Genomic DNA, 14,700 nt, shown 5'->3' on the forward strand with positions numbered 1-14,700 from the left:
CTTATATGATTGTTGTCGTCGTTGTGGTGATTGTTGCCGTTGCTCTCGGAGAGTACCTCTTGCTCCTGGGTGTTGCAGCGCATGCCGGACAGCGTGTCTTTGCGGCCGGCGTCGCCGCGGCGACACAGGCAGCAGAGGATCCGCTTGAAGGTCTGTAACATGTCCGTGTCTCTGAAGCTGTAGATGATGGGGTTGACCAGGAGTTACACTCAGCCAGGACCAGACAGTACTTCTCATAACGCAGCACCTGGCAAGATTCACAGCCCAGACCATCCAACATCAACAACACCAGGCCCGGGGTCCAGCAGATCACAAAACAACCTGGAGGAGAGGGGGGAGAGGTGGGAGAGGGAGGAGAGAGGAGAGGGAGGAGAGAGGAGGGAGAGGGGGCGGAGTAGGGGGGAGGAGAGAGGAGAGGGGGAGGGGGAGGGAGAGAGGAGAGGGGGAGGGGGGGGAGGAGAGGGAGTGGAGAGACAATTGTAAAATGTCAGCTGGTCAGTGAATACTGTACACACACAGTCAGTATCCACTGTCGGTGTGGGGCTTGGGGTTGGTCGGACAGATCTGATTCCATTATGATAATATTCAATTACACAATTTCACCCTTCAGGAATTCATATTGTACACACACACACACACACACACACACACACACACACACACACACACACACACAGACACACAAGGGGGAGGTTGAAATGGAGGGGTGTATTTGCGTCGTGGTGGTTTAACTATGCTGTTCCCTGTCAGGACATGCACAGACATTCCTCACTTACATGTTTTGTTTCACTATCCTTGTGGCGACCAAACAATTGATTCCCATTCAAGATCCTATTTTCCCTAACATCTAACCCTAAACCTAACCCCTAAGCGTGAATGAGCCTCTTTCCTTGTGACGACCGGCGAAATGTCCCCAATTGTCTGAACGTTCTTTGTTTTACCATCCTGTGAGGACTTCTGGTATCCAGTAAAACCCAAAACACACACAGCCTCTCTCACTCACACTTACCATGCCAGAGAGTACACACACAGCCTCTCACACTTACCATGGCAGAGAGTACACACACAGCCTCTCTCACTCACTTACCATGGCAGAGAGTACACACACAGCCTCTCTCACTCACACTTACCATGCCAGAGAGTACACACACAGCCTCTCTCACTCACACTTGCCATGCCAGAAAGAGAGACAACCAGAAATTCAAGGATTGTATGAGCCTGTATGTGAGAAACAGAGACGTCAAATTCCTTCTAGAGGAATTTAATCAGAAGTTAAAAATGCTGGAGCAGAAGCTTGGGAGAGGGAGAGAAGCAGGAAAGAGGAGAAGGAAGGAAGGAAGGAAGGAGGAAGGGAGGGAGGGAGAGAGTGAGGGATGTGGGGGGTGGAAGTAGAGTGTCTGGTTAAACGAGTTAGAACAAGCCAGAGAGGTGCCTGAATATGAGAGAGAGAGAGAGAGAGAGAGAGAGAGAGAAAGTGAGAGAGAGAGAGAGAGAGAGAGAGAGAGAGAGAGAGAGAGAGAGAGAGAGAGAGAGGGTGAGTGTGTGTGTGTGTGTGTGTGTATGTATATACAGTTGAAGTCAGAAGTTTACATACACTTAGGTTGGAGTCATTAAAACTTGTTTATTATTCAGCCACTCCACATATTTCTTGTTATTAACAAACTATAGTTTTGTCTAGTCAGTTAGGACATCTACTTTGTACATGACACAAGTCATTATTTCAACGATTGTTTACAGACAGATTATTTCACTTATAATTCACTGTATCACAATTCCAGTGGGTCAGAAGTTTACATACCCAAAGTTGACTGTGCCTTTAAACAGCTTGGAAAATTCCAGAAAATGATGTCATGGCTTTAGAAGCTTCTGATTGGCTAATTGACATAATTTGAGTCAATTGGAGGTGTACCTGTGGATGTATTTCAAGGCCTACCTTCAAACTCAGTGCCTATTTGCTTGACATCATGGGAAAATCAAAAGAAATCAGCCAAGACCTCAGAAAAAAAGACCTCCACAAGTCTGGTTCATCCTTGGGAGCAATTTCCAAACGCCTGAAGGTACCACGTTCATCTGTACAAACAATAGTACGCAAGTATAAACACCATGGGACCACGCAGCCGTCATACCGCTCAGGAAGGAGACGCTTTCTGTCTCCTAGAGATGAACGTACTTTGGTGCGAAAAGTGCAAATCAATCCCAGAACAACAGCAAAAGACCTTGTGAAGACGATGGAGGAAACAGGTACAAAAGTATCTATATCCACAGTAAACGAGTCCTATATCGACATAACCTGAAAGGCCGCTAAGAAAGCAAGAAGCCACTGCTCTAAAACCGCCATAAAAAAGCCAAACTACAGTTTGCAACTGCACATGGGGACAAAGATCGTACTTTTTGGAGAAATGTCCTCTGATCTGATGAAACAAAAAACCAAAGCCAATTCCTCGTTTGGCCGCATTTCCTTCCAGTTCTCTGCTGCCAAATACTGGAACGAATTGCAAAATCACTGAAGCTGGAGACTCAGATCTCCTCTCTAACTTTAAGCACCAGTTGTCAGAGCAGTTCACAGATCACTGTACATAGCCCATCTGTGAATAGCCCATCCAACTACCTCATCCCCATACTGTTATTCATTTTTTGCTCCTTTGCACCCCAGTATATATTCTGCACATCCATCACATCCAGTGTTTAATGGCTAATAATATGTAATTATTTCACCACTATGAATTATTAATATGTACAGCCTTACCACCCTAATCTTACCTCATTTGCACTCACTGTATATAGACTTTTCTATTGTGTTATTGACTGTATGTTTGTTTATTCCATGTGTAACTCTGTGTTGTTGTTTGTTGTTTGTTGTTTGTGTCGCACTGCTTTGCTTTATATTGCCCCGGTCACAGTTGTAAACTCATTCTCAACTGGCCTACCTATGATACACTAACCTACCTATGATACACTAACCTACCTATGATACACTAACCTACCTATGATACACTAACCTACCTATGATACACTAACCTACCTATGATACACTAACCTACCTATGATACACTAACCTACCTATGATACACTAACCTACCTATGATACACTAACCTACCTATGATACACTAACCTACCTATGATACACTAACCTACCTATGATAAACTAACCTACCTATGATACACTAACCTACCTATGATACACTAACCTACCTATGATACACTAACCTACCTATGATACACTAACCTACCTATGATACACTAACCTACCTGAGTACACTAACCTACCTATGATACACTAACCTACCTATGATACACTAACCTACCTATGATACACTAACCTACCTATGATACACTAACCTACCTATGATAAACTAACCTACCTATGATACACTAACCTACCTATGATACACTAACCTACCTATGATACACTAACCTACCTATGATACACTAACCTACCTATGATACACTAACCTACCTATGATACACTAACCTACCTATGATACACTAACCTACCTATGATACACTAACCTACCTATGATACACTAACCTACCTGAGTACACTAACCTACCTATGATACACTAACCTACCTATGATACACTAACCTACCTATGATAAACTAACCTACCTATGATAAACTAACCTATGATACACTAACCTACCTATGATACACTAACCTACCTATGATACACTAACCTACCTATGATACACTAACCTACCTATGATACACTAACCTACCTAAGTACACTAACCTACCTATGATACACTAACCTACCTATGATACACTAACCTACCTATGATACACTAACCTACCTATGATACACTAACCTACCTATGATACACTAACCTACCTAAGTACACTAACCTACCTATGATACACTAACCTACCTGAGTACACTAACCTACCTATGATACACTAACCTACCTATGATACACTAACCTACCTATGATACACTAACCTACCTATGATAAACTGCCTGTGATGATAAACTAACCTATGATACACTAACCTACCTATATACACTAACCTACCTATGATACACTAACCTACCTAAGTACACTAACCTACCTATGATACACTAACCTACCTATGATACACTAACCTACCTATGATACACTAACCTACCTATGATACACTAACCTACCTATGATACACTAACCTACCTATGATACACTAACCTACCTATGATACACTAACCTACCTATGATACACTAACCTACCTATGATACACTAACCTACCTAAGTACACTAACCTACTAGCCTAAGTTGTTCTCAACCTGGTTAAATAAAGGTGAAATAAAAATAAACGTTTGACCCAAGTTAAACAATTTAAAGGCAATGCTACCAAATACTAATTGGGCGTATGTAAACTTCTGACCCACTGGGAATGTGATGAAATAAATAATTCTCTCTACTATTATTCTGACATTTTAGGGACCTAAGGGGACCTAAGACAGGGAATTTTTACTGGGACTAAATGTCAGGAATTGTGAAAAACTGAGTTTAAATATATTCGGCTAAGGTGTATGTAAACTTCAACTGTATGTATGTATGTATGTATGGATAGATGTATGTATGGATAGATGTATGTATGTATAGATGTATAGATGGATAGACGGATAGACGGATGGACGGATGGATGGATGGACGGATGGACGGATAGATGGATAGATGGATAGATAGATATAGATAGATATATAGATATAGATAGATATAGATAGATAGTTGTCCAGGCCCTCCTCACCCAGGATCATAGAAACCGTCTTCATCAGGTTGAACACAGTCTCCTTGTGTCGTATCTGGCTGGTGTGCTGAGACATCCTCTGGCTCTTGTGTCTGACGTACACAAAGATCCTGGTGTAGGCAGCCACCATGAGAGAGAAGGTGAAGAGGTTGAGCACAGCCCAGAACACCAGGTAGGAGCGTTTGTACATGGGGGCCATGGTGGAGCAGTTTTCCAGGTCACACACACAGTGCCAGCCCATGGTGGGAACCAGGCCCATGAAGATGGCTAGGCCCCAGATAAGGGCGATGAGCAGCACCACGCGGCGGTTGGTCATCTTACTGTGGAGCTGAGATGATATATACTTTATTAGTCCATAACAGATGGAAACCGCTTTCCTGACCACTCTACTGTAATATCACACACACACACACACACACCTGCATGGTGAAGATGGTCTGGTGGCGCTCCAAGGCGATGGCCAGGAGGTTCAACACCGATGCTGTCAGACTGGAGTCGATCAGGGTCTGGAGGGAGGAATAATTAATCTATATTTGAAGGGTTTTTAACATATTGATTGAGACAGGACAGTTGAAAGGAGACAGGAAAGGTAGGAGAGATAGAGAGTCAGAAGACCAGAGGGTGGATTTACAACCCACACTGACTGGTAAACTTGGCTGTACAGTCGTGGGCAAAAGTTTTGAGTGTCAAAGGCTTTTATTGACAATTACATGAAGTTGATGCAAAGAGTCAATATTTGCAGTGTTGACCCTTCTTCTTCAAGACCTCTGCAATCCGCCCTGGCATGCTGTCAATTAACTTCTGGGTCACATCCTGGCTGATGGCAGGATGTTTTCTTGGAGTTTGTCAGAATTTGTGGGGTTTTGTTTGTCCACCCGCCTCTTGAGGATTGACCACAAGTTCTCAATGGGATTAAGGTCTGGGGAGTTTCCAGGCCATGGACCCAAAATATCGATGTTTTGTTCCCGGAGCCACTTAGTTATCACTTTTGCCTTATGGCAAGGTGCTCCATCATGCTGGAAAAGGTATTGTTCGTCACCAAACTGTTCCTGGATGGTTGGGAGAAGTTGCTCTCGGAGGATGTGTTGGTACCATTCTTTATTCATGACTGTGTTCTTAGGCAAAATTGTGAGTGAGCCCTCTCCCGTGGCTGAGAAGCAACCCCACACATGAATGGTCTCAGGATGCTTTACTATTGGCATGACCCAGGACTGATGGTAGCGCTCAACTTGTCTTCTCCGGTCAAGCTTTTTCATGATGCCTCTAACAATCGGAAAGGGGATTCATCAGAGAAAATTACTTTACCCCAGTCCTCAGCAGTCCAATCCCTGTACCTTCTGCAGGATATCAGTCTGTCCCCGACGTGAAGAAAAGTGGCTTCTTTGCTGCCCTTCTTGACACCAGGACATCCTCCAAAAGTCTTCACCTCACTGTGCGTGCAGATGCACTCACACCTGCCTGCTGCCATTCCTGAGCAAGCTCTGTACTGGTGGTGTCCCGATCCTGCAGCTGAATCAACTTTAGGAGACAGTCCTGGAGCTTGCTGGACTTTCTTGGGCGCCCTGAAGCCTTCTTCACAGCAAATGAACCGCTCTCCTTGAAGTTCTTGATGATCCGATAAATGGTTGGTTTAGGTACAATCTTACTGGCAGCAATATCCTTGCCTGTGAAGCCCTTTTTGTGCAAAGCAATGATGACGGCACGTGTTTCCTTTCAGGTAACCATGGTTGACAGAGGAAGAACAACGATTCCAAGCTCCACCCTCCTTTTGAAGCTTCCAGTCTGTTATTCAAACTCAATCAGCATGACAGAGGGATCTCCAGCCTTGTCAACACTGAGAATCACTGAAATGTCAGCTGGTCATTTTGTGGCAGGGCTGAAATGCAGTGGAAATGTTTTTGGGGGGATTCAGTTCATTTGCATGGCTAAGATGGACTTTGCAATTAATTACAATTCATCTGATCACTCTTCATAACATTCTGGAGTATATGCAAATTGCCATCATACAAACTGAGACAGCAGACTGTGTGAAAATTTATATTTGAGTCATTCTCAAAACATTTGGCCACAACTGTACATGTGTGCCGGGTTCCTCAGCATTAACTGCTGGACCACAGCGGGTCCTTTTTTCAACTATGTGGGCCTTTTGCTTATAATAGCTTAGTAAGCATAAATCACACAAACCTACAGTACTTTGACAGGAAAAGTTTTCCAAGTTTGAAAGAAAAAATGTGGATTAATGGGCCCAAGCAAGCATCAACTCAGGGACGGACCAGGATCAGAAATCAGCCCAGGCTTTTCTGACATGCCCGGCCCATGTTTTCCTCAAGGACCTCATCACTAGCTAAGTAATGCTAATTATGTGGAAAAGAAACTGCCCTTTGGCCAGTCTGTTTCTGCATCAACGAACCCTATGGGAAGAACTTGTCTTGTGCACCTGGCTTACTGGCCATTGGTTCAGGGTTAGTTAGGGTGTGTGTTGGACTCTCCTACCTGGCTTACTGGCCATTGGTTCAGGGTTAGTTAGGGTGTGTGTTGGACTCTCCTACCTGGCTTACTGGCCATTGGTTCAGGGTTAGTTAGGGTGTGTGTTGGACTCTCCTACCTGGCTTACTGGCCATTGGTTCAGGGTTAGTTAGGGTGTGTGTTGGACTCTCCTACCTGGCTTACTGGCCATTGGTTCAGGGTTAGTTAGGTGTGTGTTGGACTCTCCTACCTGGCTTACTGGCCATTGGTCCAGAGTTAGTTAGGGTGTGTGTTGGACTCTCCTACCTGGCTTACTGGCCATTGGTTCAGGGTTAGTTAGGTGTGTGTTGGACTCTCCTACCTGGCTTACTGGCCATTGGTTCAGGGTTAGTTAGGGTGTGTGTTGGACTCTCCTACCTGGCTTACTGGCCATTGGATTTTGGGACAGATTGATGGTCCAGGGTTAATTAGGTTTAGGGTGTGTGTTGGACTCTCCTACCTGGCGTACAAACCACTGGTTCTTGGACAGCTTGATGGTCCAGGGCCCAGTGTGGAACATCAGGTGCAGGTAGGCGATACCTGAGAACAGGTCTGCTGCCGCCAGGTTGCCTAGGGGATAGTCGACAAGGACATTAGTAGGGTTGCTAAGGGGGGTAATATTACTGGTAACTTTCTAAAAATGTACCAGTTAACTCCTGGATTTTAGGGAATTTTCACAGGTATAAAGAATATGACATAAATACGACTAAATGTACTGAAAGTATAATCTACCAAATTTTGTAGATTTAAAAATGACCAAAACTTCTGAAAATTCTGGTAAATTTGGTAAATTAGTGGGAGCAGTTGCTAATTGACAGACACACACATACACCCTACCGAGCAGATAGTAGATAGGGAAGTGGAATCGTCGGTTGATGAAGATGGCCACCATGACCAGGATGTTGGCCAGGATGACGATGACAGACACACCCATGCCCAGGCTCACCACCACGTAGTCCCGAGGACGCCAGTGGGCGCTGATGTTCTTGCCACTATGTTCGTAGAAGAACTGCACTGTACGGTTGTAGTAGCACCCGGGGACATCGTCTGTCAACTTGTCCATCTTGACCAATCAGAAGGGGTGGATGGGGTGGAGCGTAGAGTGGGCAGGAGTTAAGTGGAGTGAGGGGGACCAATTGGATTGTCCGGACGGATGAGTGGTGGTGGGGGTTCGTGTGGATGGGACTCGCCCTATTGGTGGGTTGGGGGTGGTCTCGCCATGAGGGGTGGGAGGGAATGGACGGCGTCCAGTTTGATTGACGTCTATCTCCTCCAATCGTGTGTGGGCTGAGACGTTGTCCCTTCTCTTTGGTCTGTTGGGGGAAAGAGAAGAAAAACATTTAACAACATAGTTGAAGACACACACACTCTCTATTTTAATTATGACTAGTGTTAGGAGTTTTTCCTTTAGAGCTCTCAACTAGGGTCTACAGCAGGTTGTTCTGGTCCTGAGGTTGACACTGATGAACCATCCTCCCTGTAACAAACACCTCTATAGCAGGTTGTTCTGGTCCTGAGGTTGACACTGATGAACCCTCCTCCCTGTAACTAACACCTCTACAGCAGGTTGTTCTGGTCCTGAGGTTGACACTGACGAACCCTCCTCCCTGTAACTAACACCTCTACAGCAGGTTGTTCTGGTCCTGAGGTTGACTCTGATGAACCATCCTCCCTGTAACAAACACCTCTACAGCAGGTTGTTCTGGTCCTGAGGTTGACTCTGATGAACCCTCCTCCCTGTAACAAACAGCAGGTTGTTCTGGTCCTGAGGTTGACTCTGATGAACCCTCCTCCCTGTAACAAACAGCAGGTTGTTCTGGTCCTGAAATTGACTCTAATGAACCCTCCTCCCTGTAACAAACAGCAGGTTGTTCTGGTCCTGAAATTGACTCTAATGAACCATCCTCCCTGTAACAAACAGCAGGTTGTTCTGGTCCTGAGGTTGACACTGATGAACCCTCCTCCCTGTAACTAACACCTCTACAGCAGGTTGTTCTGGTCCTGAGGTTGACACTGATGAACCCTCCTCCCTGTAACAAACAGCAGGTTGTTCTGGTCCTGAGGTTGACACTGATGAACCATCCTCCCTGTAACTAACACCTCTACAGCAGGTTGTTCTGGTCCTGAGGTTGACACTGATGAACCCTCCTCCCTGTAACTAACAGCAGGTTGTTCTGGTCCTGAGGTTGACACTGATGAACCCTCCTCCCTGTAACAAACAGCAGGTTGTTCTGGTCCTGAGGTTGACACTGATGAACCCTCCTCCCTGTAACAAACAGCAGGTTGTTCTGGTCCTGAGGTTGACACTGATGAACCCTCCTCCCTGTAACAAACAGCAGGTTGTTCTGGTCCTGAGGTTGACACTGATGAACCCTCCTCCCTGTAACAAACAGCAGGTTGTTCTGGTCCTGAGGTTGACACTAATGAACCCTCCTCCCTGTAACAAACAGCAGGTTGTTCTGGTCCTGAGGTTGACACTGATGAACCCTCCTCCCTGTAACAAACAGCAGGTTGTTCTGGTCCTGAGGTTGACACTGATGAACCCTCCTCCCTGTAACAAACAGCAGGTTGTTCTGGTCCTGAGGTTGACACTGATGAACCCTCCTCCCTCTGCAGTGTTGACTGTAAACCAGGCTGCCTGCTGGGGTTTAGATAACAACAACATGCCTTCTACCTCAGTGTATGATGTGTGTCGTCTTTACTGAACCCGGGAGTTATTACCAATGTGGTGATGTCTTCATTCTAGCAGGTTAGTGGACTGAAGATAGTGATTTAGTAACGTAACTAGTCCCTCCCTCCCTCGGCTCTACTCTCCTCCTAACAAAAGAAACAACAGAGCAGCTTTCTGGAGCAGAGAGACACACCTCACAATTACACAATCCAGCAGTGTAACCTAATCTCAACCCAAACACACAGCAACACACACACACACAGCCTTGGTGCCGCGCTCTACGACTGCGAGACAGAGGAGAGAGGGAAACAGAAAGAGATTGAAAGCGGAAGAGTGGAAACCAGAGAGGGAAGATGAGATGTATACAGGAGAGGAATGGAAGAGACTGAAAGGTAATGAAAACATGAAGGATTGGGGGGGAGAGGTGTTAAATAGCTGAGTTGGAGTCAGAAACAGAGGAATGCAGAGGGAGTGTTTGTGGTGTGTGAGCCGTGTACTAAGAGATGATCGTCTGGCCTCGAGGTCACTCCCACCAGTCTCCCTGTCTGACCCCTAAACAGAATGGAAGTACAGCTGTCCCTCTCTAAAGCACCAGATATCTAAACCACAACCACTAACTAACCTTCTCCTGACATAACCACCCGGCCATTACGTAGCAGACATCTTAATCCACAGCCACTCAGAGGAGTGTCTGCACTGTGCAGACCATCACTTAAGATGGGAGGCCACCGAGGAAATCACACACATGACAACGGCATTGCGAGAACCATGCTCTACCAACTGAACCATACAGGACCTCTACCCTGATCTGACTGTCTAACTGAACCCCACAGGACCTCTACCCTGATCTGACTGTCTAACTGAACCATACAGGACCTCTACCATATCCCTGATCTGACTGTCTAACTGAACCCCACAGGACCTCTACCCTGATCTGACTGTCTAACTGAACCATACAGGACCTCTACCCTGATGTGACTGTCTAACTGAACCATACAGGACCTCATCCCTGATCTGACTGTCTAACTGAACCATACAGGACCTCTACCCTGATGTGACTGTCTAACTGAACCATACAGGACCTCTACCCTGATCTGACTGTCTAACTGAACCATACAGGACCTCTACCATATCCCTGATCTGACTGTCTAACTGAACCATACAGGACCTCATCCCCGATCTGACTGTCTAACTGAACCATACAGGACCTCTACCATATCCCTGATCTGACTGTCTAACTGAACCATACAGGACCTCTACCATATCCCTGATCTGACTGTCTAACTGAACCTCACAGGACCTCTACCATATCCCTGATCTGACTGTCTAACTGAACCATACAGGACCTCTACCCTGATCTGACTGTCTAACTGAACCATACAGGACCTCTACCCTGATCTGACTGTCTAACTGAACCATACAGGACCTCTACCATATCCCTGATCTGACTGTCTACCTGAACCATACAGGACCTCTACCATATCCCTGATCTGACTGTCTAACTGAACCATACAGGACCTCTACCATATCCCTGATCTGACTGTCTACCTGAACCATACAGGACCTCTACCATATCCCTGATCTGACTGTCTAACTGAACCATACAGGACCTCTACCCTGATCTGACTGTCTAACTGAACCATACAGGACCTCTACCCTGATCTGACTGTCTAACTGAACCATACAGGACCTCTACCCTGATCTGACTGTCTAACTGAACCATACAGGACCTCTACCCTGATCTGACTGTCTAACTGAACCATACAGGACCTCTACCATATCCCTGATCTGACTGTCTAACTGAACCATACAGGACCTCTACCCTGATCTGACTGTCTAACTGAACCATACAGGACCTCTACCATATCCCTGATCTGACTGTCTAACTGAACCATACAGAACCTCTACCATATCCCTGATCTGACTGTCTAACTGAACCATACAGAACCTCTACCCTGATCTGACTGTCTAACTGAATCCCACAGGACCTCTACCCTGATCTGACTGTCTACCTGAACCATACAGGACCTCATCCCCGATCTGACTGTCTAACTGAACCATACAGGACCTCATCCCCGATCTGACTGTCTAACTGAACCATACAGAACCTCTACCATATCCCTGATCTGACTGTCTAACTGAATCCCACAGGACCTCTACCCTGATCTGACTGTCTAACTGAACCATACAGGACCTCTACCCTGATCTGACTGTCTAACTGAACCATACAGGACCTCTACCCTGATCTGACTGTCTACCTGAACCATACAGGACCTCTACCCTGATCTGACTGTCTAACTGAACCATACAGGACCTCTACCCTGATCTGACTGTCTAACTGAACCATACAGGACCTCTACCATATCCCTGATCTGACTGTCTAACTGAACCATACAGGACCTCTACCCTGATCTGACTGTCTAACTGAACCATACAGGACCTCTACCATATCCCTGATCTGACTGTCTAACTGAACCATACAGGACCTCTACCCTGATCTGACTGTCTAACTGAACCATACAGGACCTCTACCATATCCCTGATCTGACTGTCTAACTGAACCATACAGGACCTCTACCCTGATCTGACTGTCTAACTGAACCATACAGGACCTCATCCCTGATCTGACTGTCTAACTGAACCATACAGGACCTCATCCCTGATCTGACTGTCTAACTGAACCATACAGGACCTATACCCTGATCTGACTGTCTACCTGAACCATACAGGACCTCATCCCCGATCTGACTGTCTAACTGAACCATACAGGACCTCATCCCCGATCTGACTGTCTAACTGAACCATACAGAACCTCTACCATATCCCTGATCTGACTGTCTAACTGAATCCCACAGGACCTCTACCCTGATCTGACTGTCTAACTGAACCATACAGGACCTCTACCCTGATCTGACTGTCTAACTGAACCATACAGGACCTCTACCCTGATCTGACTGTCTACCTGAACCATACAGGACCTCTACCCTGATCTGACTGTCTAACTGAACCATACAGGACCTCTACCCTGGTCTGACTGTCTAACTGAACCATACAGGACCTCTACCATATCCCTGATCTGACTGTCTAACTGAACCATACAGGACCTCTACCCTGATCTGACTGTCTAACTGAACCATACAGGACCTCTACCATATCCCTGATCTGACTGTCTAACTGAACCATACAGGACCTCTACCCTGATCTGACTGTCTAACTGAACCATACAGGACCTCTACCCTGATCTGACTGTCTAACTGAACCATACAGGACCTCATCCCTGATCTGACTGTCTAACTGAACCATACAGGACCTCATCCCTGATCTGACTGTCTAACTGAACCATACAGGACCTATACCCTGATCTGACTGTCTAACTGAACCATACAGGACCTCTACCATATCCCTGATCTGACTGTCTAACTGAACCATACAGGACCTCTACCTGATCTGACTGTCTAACTGAACCATACAGGACCTCATCCCTGATCTGACTGTCTAACTGAACCATACAGGACCTCATCCCTGATCTGACTGTCTAACTGAACCATACAGGACCTCTACCATATCCCTGATCTGACTGTCTAACTGAACCATACAGGACCTCTACCCTGATCTGACTGTCTAACTGAACCATACAGGACCTCTACCCTGATCTGACTGTCTAACTGAACCATACAGGACCTCATCCCTGATCTGACTGTCTAACTGAACCATACAGGACCTCATCCCTGATCTGACTGTCTAACTGAACCATACAGGACCTCATCCCTGATCTGACTGTCTAACTGAACCATACAGGACCTCTACCATATCCCTGATCTGACTGTCTAACTGAACCATACAGGACCTCTACCATATCCCTGATCTGACTGTCTAACTGAACCATACAGGACCTCTACCATATCCCTGATCTGACTGTCTAACTGAACCATACAGGACCTCTACCCTGATCTGACTGTCTAACTGAACCATACAGGACCTCATCCCTGATCTGACTGTCTAACTGAACCATACAGGACCTCTACCATATCCCTGATCTGACTGTCTACCTGAACCATACAGGACCTCTACCATATCCCTGATCTGACTGTCTAACTGAACCATACAGGACCTCTACCATATCCCTGATCTGACTGTCTACCTGAACCATACAGGACCTCTACCATATCCCTGATCTGACTGTCTAACTGAACCATACAGGACCTCTACCCTGATCTGACTGTCTAACTGAACCATACAGGACCTCTACCCTGATCTGACTGTCTAACTGAACCATACAGGACCTCTACCCTGATCTGACTGTCTAACTGAACCATACAGGACCTCTACCCTGATCTGACTGTCTAACTGAACCATACAGGACCTCTACCATATCCCTGATCTGACTGTCTAACTGAACCATACAGGACCTCTACCCTGATCTGACTGTCTAACTGAACCATACAGGACCTCTACCATATCCCTGATCTGACTGTCTAACTGAACCATACAGAACCTCTACCATATCCCTGATCTGACTGTCTAACTGAACCATACAGGACCTCTACCATATCCCTGATCTGACTGTCTAACTGAACCATACAGAACCTCTACCCTGATCTGACTGTCTAACTGAATCCCACAGGACCTCTACCCTGATCTGACTGTCTACCTGAACCATACAGGACCTCATCCCCGATCTGACTGTCTAACTGAACCATACAGGACCTCATCCCCGATCTGACTGTCTAACTGAACCATACAGAACCTCTACCATATCCCTGATCTGACTGTCTAACTGAATCCCACAGGACCTCTA

General features: G+C 46.0%; 1 pseudogene; it reads right to left on the minus strand.

The window, feature by feature from the left end:
• The window catches only part of LOC135533975 (lysophosphatidic acid receptor 2-like), a 16,758-nt pseudogene extending 8,074 nt beyond the window's left edge, over positions 1–8,684 (minus strand).
• Positions 8,685–14,700: the final 6,016 nt, after the last annotated feature.

The sequence above is a fragment of the Oncorhynchus masou genome, unplaced genomic scaffold (assembly GCF_036934945.1).
Source record: "Oncorhynchus masou masou isolate Uvic2021 unplaced genomic scaffold, UVic_Omas_1.1 unplaced_scaffold_2861, whole genome shotgun sequence".
Taxonomy (NCBI): Eukaryota; Metazoa; Chordata; class Actinopteri; order Salmoniformes; family Salmonidae; genus Oncorhynchus; species Oncorhynchus masou.